The sequence below is a fragment of the Pogoniulus pusillus genome, chromosome 22, assembly GCF_015220805.1.
Source record: "Pogoniulus pusillus isolate bPogPus1 chromosome 22, bPogPus1.pri, whole genome shotgun sequence".
NCBI lineage: Eukaryota > Metazoa > Chordata > Aves > Piciformes > Lybiidae > Pogoniulus > Pogoniulus pusillus.
This window is the reverse complement of record NC_087285.1, coordinates 21805354-21820376: the sequence shown is the minus strand read 5'-3', so window position 1 is coordinate 21820376 and position 15023 is coordinate 21805354. Positions and strand designations below refer to the sequence as shown.

Sequence of the window (15023 nt, the reverse complement as noted above, 5' to 3'; positions counted from 1 at the left end):
CCCAGGAGAGGCAGCTGCTGGGGGCAGCAAAAGAGTGAGGTGCCACGGGAGAGCTCTCGTGGGGCAGCCGTCCTTCAGAACAGCCACCAGGGCGCTGTTCCTGCGTTGCGGTGGCTGCGGCCAGTAGGCAGAGGGCGAGGCTTGCTGCCCGCATGACTGAGGCCGGGCAGGAGCCAGCGGCTTTGCCTTTGGCTGGCCAAAGTGCTGCTCTCCGAGTCTGCTGGGGTGGGACCGGCCCGAGCTGCTCGCTGGCTGCGGTGCGCCGGAGGTGCAGCCCAGGCTCGGCTCTGCCTTGCCGGTGATCCGCGGCTCCGCCGGGGCGCAGCGCAGCGCACACCGCGGGGAGGGCGGAACGCTGCAGAGCACCGGCGGCGCCCGTCAAGAGCAGCTTTGTGCTCTTGTTTGCAGTGCAAACAGAGCGGCGAGAGGAAAGGCACAGCTTTCACTGGAGAGCGCCACGGAGCAGCTGGGAAAGCTTTCCCCCTGTTTTCCCGGAGGAATTTTGTTGCGCGTCTCAAGGAGACTTTGAAATTCCCTTCACAAAACAGGCTGCGGCCAGCCAAACCCCTGTGGCCCAGAGGGTGCAGGAGGTGGAAATACACTGAGGTTCACCGCAGGGTCTGAGTTTTCCTTGCACGCAGGCATCGGTCCCACAAAGCCAACCTGGCATTTGCTGCAACAGGAAAACGAAATTCTCCTGGCTCCAAAAGTTGCAGCGCTGGGGTGACTAAAACTAATCGGGCAGGGTTGTTTGGTAGCTTGTAGCGAGTCTTAAAAGCTGAGCCAAGCTTAGAGCAATTCGGCTGAGCAGATTAAGATGAGTGACTCTTGGGAGCTGCCAATCACCTGCGGAGAATTTGACTTAGGCACTTTGGGACACTCCTGGCCAGTCCTTCCCAGCCGGTGTTGTTGCTCACCACCGGATCCACTGAGCATGCAAACTTCTCCTGTGGCTTTGCCTCTCGGTTTGTTTCCCTGAGCAGGGGGAAAGCAAACACATTTGCTTATTGCCATGGTTGCAAAAGCTGGCATTCCAAAGGCAAATCAGCTCCCTTTGTGTGCTATTGGGTCAGCTGTGATGAAACGAAGGGCAAAGAATGTGTCTGAGCCCTTCAGCTTTAGAATGTTCAGTGAAAGAAGCATTTAAAGGGCAAAGCTGGGAGGTCTGCTGTGACCTTGCTGAAACAGCTGCAGAAACCATCTCCTCTGGATGCTTGCTACAGGTCCTCAGCTGATGATAGCTGCTGTCACAGCCAAAGCTGCTCAAAGACCACTGCTTCTGGCTTATGTTAACATCCTGCCCTGGTACAACTGATGCCAGCTGAGCTATCACAGAGGGCAGGGATTGTGCTTCCCTGCCTGCATCTCCGGCAGACCACAAAGAGTCCCAGGGCTAGAGTGGAAGGAGGAGCCTCCAGGCAAGTCTCCAGTGGAGAAGAGTGAGAGTGTGGGCATTTTAAATGTGTTTGAGCCACCCTTTAAAAATGGCACACTCTTGAAGAGAGTGGCATATGTGCCTGGAGAGAGCAGTACCTGCTGCTGCTTGGGAGCTAGATGGTAGCTGACCCTTCACACCCATGGCTCTCGGGTTTTCTCAGCTTGGACAATGGGCAGGCAAAGGGCACGGGGAGGAGGAAGATTGTAAGGGCCCTGCAGAAAAGAGAATGCTGGGCACGAGTAGATAACGTTCTGGAAGCATGGTCAGGCTGAAGGTCGTGGGCACTCTGGGAGGGAAACCACGAGTGGGTATTTCCTTGTTTTACTGTTTCTTTTGCAGTGACAGCTGCTCCAGATAGGACATCCTGGTTTTCTTGCCCCTTCTGCAATGATGTGAGAATAGCAAAGTGGCTATTTGTGAAAGCAAGCAGCTTCGGTGTGGCATGTGGAGTCCATGGAGAGGAGTTCTGTGGAGAAGGTACAGAGGAATACCGGAGCAAAGCCCTTTGTGGATGCCATCCACAGCAGGTAAGGCAAGAGGCTTTTCCCCTGCAGGATGAAGTCAGAGGGAGGGTGGAAGGTGCAGAGGTGATGTTAACCAGGCAGTGAGGACACTTGGCCTCTGGCTGAGGGTACTTCTGTTGATAAACACAGCATCCACTTCCCAGGAAAGTATTTTCGCTGTTGACTTCAGACATCCTCTCTCCCAGAAGGGCCCAGCCTCCTGGCTTGCCCGAGAGACAATAGAAGGAAAACAGGCACAATAGGTGCATGTGCTAAACACTTTAATGAGCACTTCCACACCATTCTCCTGGATTTCCCCACACCCCCGTGAATCAATAAGCACCTCGTGCAGCTTTCTAGATAGCGCATAATGGAGCCATGCAGCTGTGGAGGAGCCCAAACCTCAGCTCCCGATCGCTGACTCACAGGTAGGGATGTGACCTTTGCTGCCTGCGGAGCGTCTCACTCTGATATTCCTCATAATTCCTTTGCCCTTCTAAGCCCTCTACAGCGAGGTTATGCTTAAATCACGGCAGGTACAAGTTATGCAAGGCTGTGCAAAGGACACTGTGAGATCTGTTACACGTGCAGGAGCACAGGGGCTGATTTATCTGCACCTGCAAGCAGAAGATCCCCAAATTTCTTGTCCCCCGGCTCTGCAGGGTGTGCATTTCAAACAGCAGGTGAATGGCAGCATCCTAACGGCCACCGATTGTGCTTCGGCTTCCACTGCCACCCGGCAGAACGCCCTCCTCCAACAGCGCTTCGAGAGGTTGCTGTGTGGTGCAGGAAGCATTCCCTGAGAAGTGATGTAAGCTCTGCACCAGACACTCAGCATTTAGAGTAGTTCCTCGGGACAGTTTTATCTCCCAGAGGCAGGGCTTCTAAATGGTGACTAATTCTGCCAGTTGCACCTGAGGTGTCTTTCACCTCCAGCTCCCTCTCAGATATTTAGTCCAGGTAGATTAGTATTACTCCCAGACCACTCAGACTTTCTCTTTGAATTCAGGCAAGGGACACTGCTGTGATTTGTGGCCAGGGAAAATTATCAGGCTTCAGAAAGTGGATTTTTAGTATTTTTTTTTGATGTTGTTTGCACACAAGCAGCGAGAGGCTGTGGAGCAAGGGACTGTGAATCACAAAGGCTGCAAAGAGAGAACAAGGGGATGTGTGTAAAGATGAATTTGTTGCCTTTCACTACTCAAAGGAGGTTATGAGAAAGCTGGGGACAGAAGTCTTAGCAGGGCCTGTTGTGACAGGGCAAGGGGTGATTGGTGGCTTAAAGTAAAAGAAGGAGATTTAGACTGGATATGAGGAAGGATTTTTTGGAGAGAGGGTGGTGAGACCCTTGCCCAGGCTGCCCAGAGAGTGGGGAAATGCCCCATTGCTGGAACCATTGCAGGGCAGGTTGTCTGGAGCCCTGAGCAGCCTGCTCCAGTTGAAGATGTCCCTGCTGAGTGCAGGGAGTTTGGACTAGACGACCTGTAAAGACCCCTTTCAACTCGACCCTTGCTGTGGTTCTCTCTTGACACCAGTAGGCCAGAGATGTGCTGCCCTGTGGTGAGACTCTGCCCCATGCCCGACGGCGTCAATGTGCCGAGCACAGCAGTTTCAGTAGCTGGTCTCTGGCTCAGCTCCGTTTTGGTGGCACCAGCTGAGGAACTGTTCGGTTCGTTTCTGCCCTTCTGCTGACTCCCTCTGACAGTTTATCAGCAGCGATGCAGATACCTGAGCCTCTGGAAAGGGTCAGGTTTCGCTTGGCGCTGCCCAGCAGGCTCTGGGTTATGCTACCCTGGCGTGCTCTGGAAGGGTGTGGCATCAGTTCCACAGGATTTGGGATTGGTGGGAAGCTCTCAGCCCAACAGATTTGCAGATGAGGAATATCCTCAAACCGGGAGTGCACTTGTGCTGGGAGAGGTGATTGCTCACGGGGTGGGAGGCTGAGGAGCACTTTCCACACTGCCTTTCCCCCCTGCAGAGCTCGCCCCCACGCTGCTCTTGCTGAGCTGGGGCTGGTTTCTCACCTGAACCTGTCGGAACAGTTCTTTCACTGAGCCAGAGACTGCAGCCCGGATTTGCCAGGTCCTGTCCACGCTAACCAAAGCAGCAGTGCTTCCCAGCTGTGGGCTCCCCACCTCACCCGTGCCCTTCCTCCTCCTCCTCTCTGGGTGTGGGCTTTCTCGCAGGACCGTGAGGTCACAGCTGTGACTGACTGCACTCTTCTGGTGCCAGTGAGTGCTGCGATGTGTCTGCTGCGCTGTGTCCCGCAGCCTGCCGCCTCCGCCCTGCTCCTCATGATGCAGGAGCCTGAGAATAAGGAATCGCATTCTTTGGAAGCTCTTCACTTCGTCCCTTGGCCAAGTTAGACTTCTCTGAGTGTCTTTGAGTGCCAGGAGACTTTGGCAGGATGAGGCTGTTGCTCATTGCCCTTTATAGCTTTACTCATAGTTTCCTCTGTTGTTTGTCTGATGAACTCCAGGCTGTAGCTCGGTTGTCAGCTCAGTATCTCTTTAAATCACTGCTGCTCTCTCTTCTGTCATTAATATTTTATTTAGGGTGTATTACATTTTGCATCAGTCTCCATGCCAACAGTTCATGCCAGGAGCAATGTCTGATAGAGTAATTTAACTCTCAGAGTTGCAAGCACTTTCCTCTAGGGTAGTGCCACTAGTCAGATGTGGTGCAGTGCCAGGGAGCCAAGGTGCAGCCACTGCCCCTGGAGGTGTTCAAGTGGACAGTGCACCTTGGGATGTGGTTTGACGTGCGTGGTGGTCTTGAGGTGATGGCTGAATCTGATGAGCTCAGAGGGTTTTCCAACTGAAGCAGTTCTATGGTTAGATGTTTGTCCTCTTCCCAGTGCCTGCTATGGCGATCGACCAGGACACCTCTTCAGGTGGTGAGAGCTGAAGATTAGCACTCAAACTAGTATCAAGTGTTGCCCATGACTGACACCGAATCTGCAGCTGATACGTGGCTGATACGTGACAGACCAAGTGATAACTGTGGGCAGACACAAGGCTTTGAGTAGGAAGCCCCTTCCTCCAGACAGTTACAAGCTCTTGCTTGTAGAGTTGCACCATCCTGGCCCTGAGCAAAAGATGTCCTTGCTGAATGCAGGAGGGTGGGACTTTTCCAATCCAAACCATTCTGTGATGGAATAAGCAGGAGAGTGCAGGCAGGAAAATGTTTGGAGTGTTGAGCAGCAAAGAAAGCAGGAGTCTGCTTCTCCATGTCTAAGGAAAACCAGATAGAAGGGCTCCTGAAGGACTGGTGTTTGAGAGGCAAAGTCTGGATAAAACAGGATACCAGTGAGAGAATCTGATGCCACACAAAAAAAACCCATGGTGCTCAGAATGCTTCAGACTCCTGGGGCCTGACAAATTACAGTTCTCTCCCACTGTATTCTTAACCTCCTAAGTCTGCAGGATTCAGGGAATAGCACTAATCACAGGTACAGCCGAAGGCAAAGACCCAGGGATCACAACTGCCTCCATAAGCCTCTGCACCAGAGGGGATTAGAGGAAAATGAATATCCTGAAGGGACTGTGGAGTTAGCACACATCATCCTGAGAAGCAATCTGTCAGTATGCAACACTCCTGTGCAAGCAAGGGGGAAGGCAGAGAAAGACCCAGGCAGCAGCCTCAGCTAATACACAGGGCTGCAGTGATTTTCTATGCCAATTAATGCCAGCTAAGAATACATCCCTGGGGACCACACTGAGCACTGTGGGCCAAATTGCCTCCCTTGGGAGGTACGGACCCCTCGGTACCAACCCCCCCTTCTGCTTCTGCTTCCTTCGTTACAAATCCACACTGGGAAAGAGGCTGCTGCCTCTTCCTGGCACCTGCAGGGCAGCTGAGGGAACATCTGTCCGTTTCAGCGAGGCAAATCTGTCCCCTGTCTTGTTACACTGCGGTGTGGTTTGATTACTGTGAAAGCAAATGGGTGGCCTTGCTTGCTTCTCCCAACTAGCAATTCCTTCCCAGATCAAATCCCGAGCAGCCCCAGAGCTTCCTGCCGTGGCAGGCTTATGAAAGCCCTGCAGAAGTGCCAGGCAGTCCCTGTGTCAAATCTGGCACTTTGAAAGAATCACAGAAGGGTCTGGGTTGGAAGGGACCTCCAACGTGCACCCAGCCCAACCGCCCTGCACACAGCAGAGGCATCCTCCACTAGAGCAGCTTGCCCAGAGCCCTGTCCAGCCTCACCTTGAATATCTCCAGGGATGGAGCCTCAACCACCTCCCTGGGCAGCCTGTTGCAGTGTTCCACCACCCTCGTGGTGCAGGACTTGTTCCTAATATCCAGAAGGTTCCGTCGTGGTCCTGACAGTGACAATTTTTTATACCCTTTTAAAACGCACTCTTCCCCCCCCGCCCTTCCTTCCTTCCTTCCTTCCTTCCTTTCTTTCTTTCTTTCTTTCTTTCTTTCTTTCTTTCTTTCTTTCTTTCTTTCTTTCTTTCTTTCTTTCTTTCTTTCTTTCTTTCTTTCTTTCTTTCTTTCTTTCTTTCTTTCTTTCTTTCTTTCTTTCTTTCTTTCTTTCTTTCTTTCTCTCTTTCTCTCTTTCTCTCTTTCTCTCTTTCTCTCTTTCTCTCTTTCTCTCTTTCTCTCTTTCTCTCTTTCTCTCTTTCTCTCTTTCTCGTCTTTCTCTCTTTCTCCTCATCTCTTTCTCTTCCCTCTTCTCTCATCTCTTTCTCTCTTTCCCTCTCTTTCTCTCTTTCTTCTCTCTTTCTCTCTTTCACTCATCTTCTCCTCTTTCTCTCTGTCTCTTCTTCTCTCTTTCTCTCTTTCTCTCTTTCTCTCTTTCTCTCTTTCTTTCTCTCTTTCTTTCTCTCTTTCTTTCTCTCTTTCTTTCTCTCTTCTTTCTCTCTTTCTTTCTCTCTCTTCTTTCTCTCTTTCTTCTCTCTTTTCTTTCTTTCTTTCTTTCTTTCTCTCTTTCTCTCTCTCTCTCTTTCTCTCTCTCTCTCTTTCTCTCTCTTTCTCTCTCTCTCTCTCTCTCTTTCTCTCTCTTTCTCTCTCTCTTTCTCTCTCTCTTTCTCTCTCTCTTTCTCTCTCTTCTTTTTCTCTCTCTTTCTCTCTCTTCTTTTTTTCTCTCTTTCTCTCTTTCTTTTTTTCTCTCTCTCTTTCTTTCTTTTTTTCTCTCTCTCTCTTTCCTCTCTCTTTCTCTCTCTCGCTTTCTTTCTCTCTCTCTCTGTCTTACTTCCTTTCCGTCCTTTCTTTTTCACAGGAAAAGAAAGGAAATCCACAAGGCTTTGTGCAGCTGGGAGGGCATCAGATGATTCACTGGCTTTGAGGGTGCTAACAGCCAGGCTTTACACCTCTTGTGCTGCTTTAATGGGTAGTTTGCAGCTGTGGGATCGCTGCTATATTTTGTAGTTTTGTTCTATTATTAGCTGTTAAAGGAATATGAGGCCGCAGCCAGCGTCGTGCTGAACTGCCAGTTCCTGTATGTGCTGGCACCACCTGGGGACTAAACCAGATGCTGCCACTCCGCGGAGTTATCTTCAAAGCAGGGCAGAGACAATGAATATGTGCTCAGAGCGCCCTCACCTCATCCCATTGTGCAGTAATTAGAGAGGGAGATGTTTCCCGAGCAGGCAGCCTTGGCTGGGCTGAAGCAGTGGAGAGGCTTTGCCCCGCACGGCAGGTGTTGCTGCGGGAAAGCAAAGCCAGATTATAGACTCATAGAATGTCAGGGGCTGGAAGGGACCTTGGAAGAGCGTCTGGTGCAGCCCCCCCCGCCAGAGCAGCATTACCCAGAGCAGATCACACTGAACGCATCCAGATGGTTCTTGCACATCTCCAGAGGGGGAGACTCCACAGCCCCCCTGGGCAGCCTGTTCCTGGGCCCTGTCACCCTCACAGGGAAAAACTCTTCCTCGGGATCACATGGAACCTCCTATGCCTCCACTTCCCCCCACTGCCCCTGGTTCTGTCACTGGGCATCACTCAGCAGAGCCTGGCTCCATCCTCCTGGCATGCACCCTGCACTTGATAAACATGAGTGGTCATGAAGCCTTCAGGTGGTTCAGAGGTGGGAAATGCTCCACAGCCAGGATGGCCTCTTCCAAGGAGAAAGCCACAGCAAGAGGGGTCCAGCAGTAGATTCTGGGGCAAGTGAATAGAGTCATAGCACCACAGAATCATTTCAGTTAGCCAAGAGCTTCAAGGTCATTGAGTCCAACCATCAAACCACCACCACCACGGCCATTTAGCCATGTCTCAAAGTGCCATGTCTGCATGTGCTTTGAACACCTTCAGAGGTGGTGACTCCACCACCTGCCTGGACAGCCTGTTCCAGTGCCTGACCACTCCTAACACCCAACCTGATCATCCTGTGGTCAGCCTTTGGCCACGTAATCCCTGCGGTTACTCCCCTGGCATGTGGCTCTGAGGACAGCTGCTCAGCCACAGTGACCACAAACGTGTTTGCAATAAAACCTCTCTTGGTGGTAATTTCAGCTCATTCTGTCACAGCTGCTGGGCATGTTCCTGGCTCTCCAGAGGTCATTTCAGACCTTTTCACTGCAGGGGACCTCTGCACCCAAGACCCAAACACTGGTCTTGAAAGCAGCACAACAATCTGTCCTTTGGAGGAAAATGGGATGAAATCATTGGCGCTGGGATGATGGATGCAGTCGTGGCAGAGCCTCTAGCTCGTGTTCCTTGCAGGAGGGACACAATAAATAACATGGCAAACACAGCATTTAGCTATCAGGACGCTTAGCTGAGGCACATAAGAGCCCCTCCTAAATTTACAGTGCCTCTCCCTTTTCTGTGTTGCAGGAGGTCTGCATCCTTCCAGACCAGGCTGATGGCATCCCGAGCCTCCGTTGCTGCAGCAAGTGGTACCTGGAAAGGCAGCTCTTCCAGAGGAGGTCTGGGTGAGTCATTAGAATGTTAATTAGCAGGAACATCGAGTGTAGTTCTGCTAGCTGGCTGCAGCCCAGTGCAGGTTGACTTGTGCTGGTGCTGCTGAAGTCGGTAGGTTTATGGTGAGTCATCTCCAGAGGGGACTTTATAATGTTGACCAGGGAGGAACAACCTCCCTGGAGGTGTTCAAGGCCAGGTTGGATGAGGCCTTGAGCAACCTGTTCTAGTGGGAGGTGTCCCTGTCTATGGCAGGGGGTTAGAACTGGCTGAGCTTTGAGGTCCCTTCCAACCTAAACCATTCTATGATTCTGTGTTGCTGTTCAAGGTCTGAAGAGAGGAGCAGATTGTGGTCAAGGGGAAAAGTTTCACCCTCAGATTGCTAAGATAAAGGTGAAGCTGGGGGCTAGGGAAAGGCAAGAGGTGTTCAGGAGCTGGGTCCCTGAAGTCTTCACAATAGCTCTGGTTAGAGCTCTGTTCATCCAAGTCACTTTCCAAAACAACCCTCGCGGGTGGCTGTAAGGGAGGACATCACCAGGCTGAGTAATGCTCATTTTGGGTACACGAAAGAAGAGATGTGTCCAGCTGTGCCCAAGTGTGCACAAGGCAGCTCCAACAGATGCACAGGAGGAAGCAGGAGCTCCACAGGTGTCAGACAGAGGTGGTTCGTGCTGTCGTGCTGGTCCTGGAGCAGTCCCGAAGGCTATTGGAGGGTGTGTGAGAGGGAAGTATCTTTTCTCTCTCCAGCTTTAAGACTACTGCAGTCACTTGGAAATATAAACCAGGAGATAGTCAGTGCTGAGCAAAGATAAATATTCTCTCTTTTCTCCTGGAAAGGAGGTGGAGAGGGCAGGAGGAATTCCTTGCAGTCTGTGGGAATGAGGCTCTCTGACTTCCCAGGCAATCCTGAAGTTCTTTCCCCTCCTTTCTCTCAGCATGTCCAGTTCAGACTTGGTGGAGATGACTTGTGGAAGGGGATGCCACCAGAGGAGGGCAAAGCCAGGGTGATCTGCCAGGGCTGCCTGTGTCTGCAGGGTAGGAGGCGGCAGCACAGACGGCAGAGCAGCGGCGCAGCCTGCTCCGCCCAAGCTGCGATGCTTTAGCGCTGGCGCTGAGCGCAGAGAGGGTCTCTGGCTGCTCTCAAGGGCAGCCCCTGCGGGTGGCTTCCCGCAGCATTTACTGCCTGAGCGCAGGGCGTGGCGCAAGGTCTGTCCAGCCTGGGAAGGCCGAAAGGGTCTTGTCGGGCACTGCTTTGCGTTCCTGCGACCTCGAGCAGGGAGCAGCCCCACAGTGGCAGAGAAGCTGCTGCAAGGCTCCCCCCGTGCCGGGACAGCCGGGAGGGCTGTGCGTCCCCTCTGCCCTGCTGCCTGCCCTGCACGGGGCCCACCTGCCTGCCAGGGAGGCTTCAGCGCTGAAAAGCACCACCTGAAACTCCCTTTGTCCACTGCAGGTGGCACAAACGGCTCACCTTTGTGATGCACACAGCCCGAGCCAGGGAAATGGCTTTATTCATTGTTTCCCTTTCTCAAATGCAGTTTGTATCAGCTGTGAAACCAAGCCCCTGCCCTAGCTGCAGCTGTGTGAGCAGCCTTCCTGTATGGGAAAGCTGAAGTGATAGAGCAGAAAAATAGAACTATTAGAAGCTCTGGAGGCATAAACTCAAACCCTCATTAATCTCCGTGGGCTGCTTCTCAAAGCTGAACTTTTATCGACCGTGGGCGGCGTTTTCGGAGCGAGCTGCTGGGGTTGGTTGGCTTAGAGCACTGACTTGGGTGATAACAATCTGTTCTGAAACGCAGCCCTCTGCCTGAGCAGGATGCAGGCTGTGCTTTATGCTGTGCCCATGGGTGGGGGTGGCGGCTCCAGGTCCTTGCGGTCCCAGCGCTGGGCAGCAGAGGGACTGGGGGGAGCGGGTGAAGGGTGGGGACTGAGACATGGAACTCTGAGGGGCTGGCTGTGGGGCTTTTGCTACTCACTGATTGACTTAAGGCTGCTTTTTATGTGCCTCTGCTTTATTCTTTTTGTCCAAGAATCAGTTGAGCTTCCTCATCTGGGACAACTCTTTGCTGCTTTTCTTTTCCCCGCTGTGAAGCCCCCATTAAAACCAAGGAGTGCTGTGAGTGTGCAGCCCCAATATCTGCATCACTCCTGTCTTTCACCCAGCCCACAGAGGAGTCTCTCACTGTGCATCCTGCTGTCATAGAATCAAGCAGGTTGGAAGAGAGCTCCAAGCTCAGCCAGCCCAACCTAGCACCCAGCCCTGGCCAATCAACCAGGCCATGGCACTAAGTGCCTCATCCAGGCTTGGCTTCAATACCTCCCTCCAGGGACAGTGACTCCATCACCTCCCTGGGCAGCCCATTCCAATGCCAATCACTCTCTCTGGCAGGAACTTCCAGAGATCCAGCCTAGACCTGCCCTGGCACAACTGGAGACTGTGTCCCCTTCTTCTGTTGCTGGCTGCCTGGCAGCAGAGCCCAACCCCACCTGGCTACAGCTTCCCTGCAGGCAGCTGCAGACAGCAAAGAGCTCTGCCCTGAGCCTCCTCTGCTGCAGGCTGCACACCCCCAGCTCCCTCAGCCTCTCCTCCCAGGGCTGTGCTCCAGGCCCCTCCCCAGCCTTGCTGCCCTTCTCTGGACACCTTCCAGCACCTCAACATCTCTCTTGAATTGAGGAGCCCAGAACTGGAGACCCAACTGTCAGGAGGGAGGCTTTGGTACAGCAAAGGAGCACTTCTAAGCTTTTGTCTATCTTAGCCCTACATTGGGAGTATCACATTTGTCAGCTGGAGCTGCTGCAACACAAAGATTCCTGATTCACCACTGTGAGGAGAGAAGCAAGAACTAGACTACTGCACCTCTGGAAGTTTATGTTTTGGCTGAAGTGTTCTCTAAGACTTTGTGCCTAGAAAGAGTAGCATCTAAAGGCTAAATTCCATCCCTAAGGCTGAATTTCTCCATGGGAATTAGAAAAGAGCTGTTGCTAGCTTTGCTGTTGCAGCCTCTTGCTGCCTCAGATCTGGGCAGTTTCCATGTTTTGGCAGAAATGGTCCCAATTTGAAAGGTAGATGAAGAAAATCCTGGTTATTGTGTGAGATGAGGGCAGAAATGTGATTTTATTGCCAAGTTCCAAGCAGTTTGGGTTTGGCTGAGGTAGGTAGGAGTGGAAGGGACCCCAAACTTCACATTTTTATGTATAAAGAGCTGAATGTCTTCTTTGGGGAAGCAGCAGGTGGGGATTTGGCCACAGCAGCCTGACAAGATGCAGTTGAAGGGAAGATTTTCCTTATGGAACTTACTGTTTTGTGCAGGTGTGAATGAGTGTGAGGCAACTGCAAGATGTCTCAGCACAAAGCAAACCCCTTTGAGTGCATCAAAGTGGGCTGAGGAAATCCTGTCTGTCATTCTAACAAGAAAGCAGCAGCTGGACATTGCCTTGCTGTAACAACACAGCTCGACGAGTGCCAGAGCCTTGTGGCTTTCTGCCTTGCTGGAGCACACAGGCAGGCTGCTGCAAGGAGCTCAAGAGCAAGCCTACAAGGAGGAGCTTTTGTCTTCCGCCCCCCTCCTGTAGCTGTGGTTGTCTTTAGAGCATCCCGGAGGCAGAACTGTGGATTCCTTGTTCGTGAGCACAGCCTGCCGGCTCCAGCTGCAACTGGCACCCGAGAGCCCTGGCGGCAGTTAGTGTTGGAGGCTGGGAGCGCTTTGGTTTGGGTTCTCCCCTCGGGAACGGACACGTCCACCGAGGAACAGGACCTGGGGGTCTGGGCTGATGCAAAGCTCAACAGGAGCCTGCAGGGTGAGTGCAGCCCAGACACAACCCTGTGCTGGCTGCAGCCAGAGCAGTGTGGGCACAGGGCAAGGGAGGGGATTCTGCCCCTTGGCTCTGCTCTCCTCAGACCCCACCTGCAGTCCTGGGGGCAGTTCTGGAGCCCCCAGCACAAGCAGGACATGGAAGCGTTGGAGCCAGTCCAAATGAAAAGCTTGCAGGTAGCTATCACATTCCCTCCCCCTGATCTTTGCCACCAGGAGTGATGCTGGGTGCCAGCATGAGGTGAGTGCACTGCTGCAGGGCACGGCGCTGCCAGCTCTTGGGGTGCAAGGAGAGGTTTCCCTGCAGCATCTCTTTGCTAGTTTTCCAAAGCAGCTTTCCATGAGTCTGTGTGCCACGGGGCTGGATGTACAACAGAACCACTTCCATCCTCAGGAAGACCTGAGCTGTCAGTCTCCTGAGTCCTTCACATGTGGGCACAGTGTGACACTTAAAACTGGGCCAGAGAAGCGCTGGGCCAGGACAAGTGCCTGCCGCATGGAAATTCCCCTCAGCACCACATCCACCCCTCCCATGCCTGCTGTGTAAGCCCTAATTAAACCCTTGCAGCAGAATAATTAATCATTGCTAAGGGAATTCAATATTGGGCTGTGTTATAGTAAACATTACTTATGTATTAATAAGCTCTTTAGCTATTCATTAACCTTTTAAGCCCTTCCCAATGGCCTTTACCACACTGCAGCTGTGTTACATATCTGTTTCCATCTGAAGTGAGTGCCCTCTCACTTGCTGTTAAAGCCACTGTGGGTTCCAGAACCAGCATGGTTACTTTGCCCCTTTGGCTATTACCTGCCTTTCTCTTTGGCTCTATTTAAATGCAGCCACAGGGAAGAACTCTCTCATTATTGATATGGAGTCACTGGAACCTCCCAGAGACTGGGAATCACTTCCCAAAATGGTGTAACTGAGGCAGTGAGCCCTTCCTGCTGTAGCTGCTCCTGTGCTTGCAGAGGGCACTGCCATGCCCTGCCCTTCCCACAGAGGACATGCATGCCCTACAAAAATGTGGGCCAGGGCAGGGTGAAGCTAATGGGTGCCTGCAGCCCCAGATAAGATCCAGAGCCACAGATCCATTGTTGGCTCTTAATTTCCACCTCATAAAGGCAAATCCCTGAGTTTCTCCACACCTCTGCCCCCTCGCTGGGGCTAAGTCTGTGCCCTCTGTGGCCTTTTTGACTACCTGTTGAAGCTCCTGAAGGCCACAGCTTGTGCAGGCTGGTGTCCAGCACCATCTCTGCCACCTGCAGGGTTTGCAGCTGCTAGCAAGGGGGAATGATGGGCATGGAGCAAGCGAGGGAAGGAGCAAAGGGACCTGCTGTCCTTAGTGCCCAGCTGGAGGGCCAGACCAGAGACAGAGCTGCTTTTAGGAGTCAGGCTGGGTCACAGAGGAAGCATGCACAATGTCTGGAGAGAGGAGCTGTCGATCACAGGATGTTAGGGGTTGGAAAGGACCCAAAGAGATCATCGAGGCCTTTGGAAAGGTATCTTGGCAGGGCAGTGCTGGCAGCTGGCTACGAGATTATGGTTTTCATTTCCCTTCCTGCTGGTTGATCAGGGAAGCAAAATGCAAGCCAAATGAGGAATGAAAAGACCTGTTTGCAGGTTCCTGCTTAGGCTGTGAGAGGCAGCAGAGGTGCTTTGAATGAGGTGCTGCCACCATGCAGGACCGATGCTGCCTCCTCCTTCTCTTCCTACAACCCAGAGTTGCAGCCCAGATCTGGCTGTGGGACAGGCAGAGATCTGCTGCCCAGCTGGAGATGTTTGAAACCCTGCCCATGCTGCTTGCAGCTGCTGCATTTGTGGTGATGAACTGTGCCCCAGCTTGGCCTTGCTAAGTGATCCTTCACCTCTTACATCTTTTGGTAAGGGCACTTCCTCCTGACCTGCTGGAAATGCTGTTCATGTGTAGGTGAATTAAAAACAAAGGCTCCTTCTGACAGTTTGCTGTGCTGTGAGCTCCTGGCAGGACACAAGCAGGCTCCCATACCACTACTCACCACACCATTCTTGCTCCTTAGTCTCTTTTGAACCACAGCTTGTGGGAACAAGGGACAGTGGTTGTTGCTGTCCTCTGCAAAGTCACAAGCAGAGCTAGTCCAGCTGTGAGAGCAAAGCAGTGTATGGACCTTGCCCTTCACCTTGGGGCTGCCAATGCCATCCCAAGCTGCTGAAAGGGTGCTTGGTGCCTGAGGCTGTGGGCAGCCTGATCTAGGGTAGGGTGTCCCTGCCCATGGCAGGAGGGGTTGGAACTGGCTGATCCTTGTGGTCCCTTCCAACCCTGACTGATTCTACGATTCTAATTCCTATGGGCAAAGTTACTTAACAGAATAATTTCCTTGTTCACAAGTCACAGCAAATGAAAACACGAACCTGAGATCCATCTA

At 52.5% G+C, this 15023-nt stretch overlaps 1 long non-coding RNA gene across 1 annotated transcript; it reads left to right on the top strand.

Moving 5' to 3' along the window:
• The first annotated feature begins 1610 nt into the window (after nucleotides 1–1610).
• LOC135185425 (uncharacterized) lies at nucleotides 1611–12613 on the top strand. Its single transcript, XR_010306477.1, has 3 exons — nucleotides 1611–1965; nucleotides 8725–8933; nucleotides 12119–12613. It is a non-coding gene; the product is annotated as an uncharacterized LOC135185425 (long non-coding RNA).
• The last annotated feature ends 2410 nt before the right edge of the window (nucleotides 12614–15023 follow it).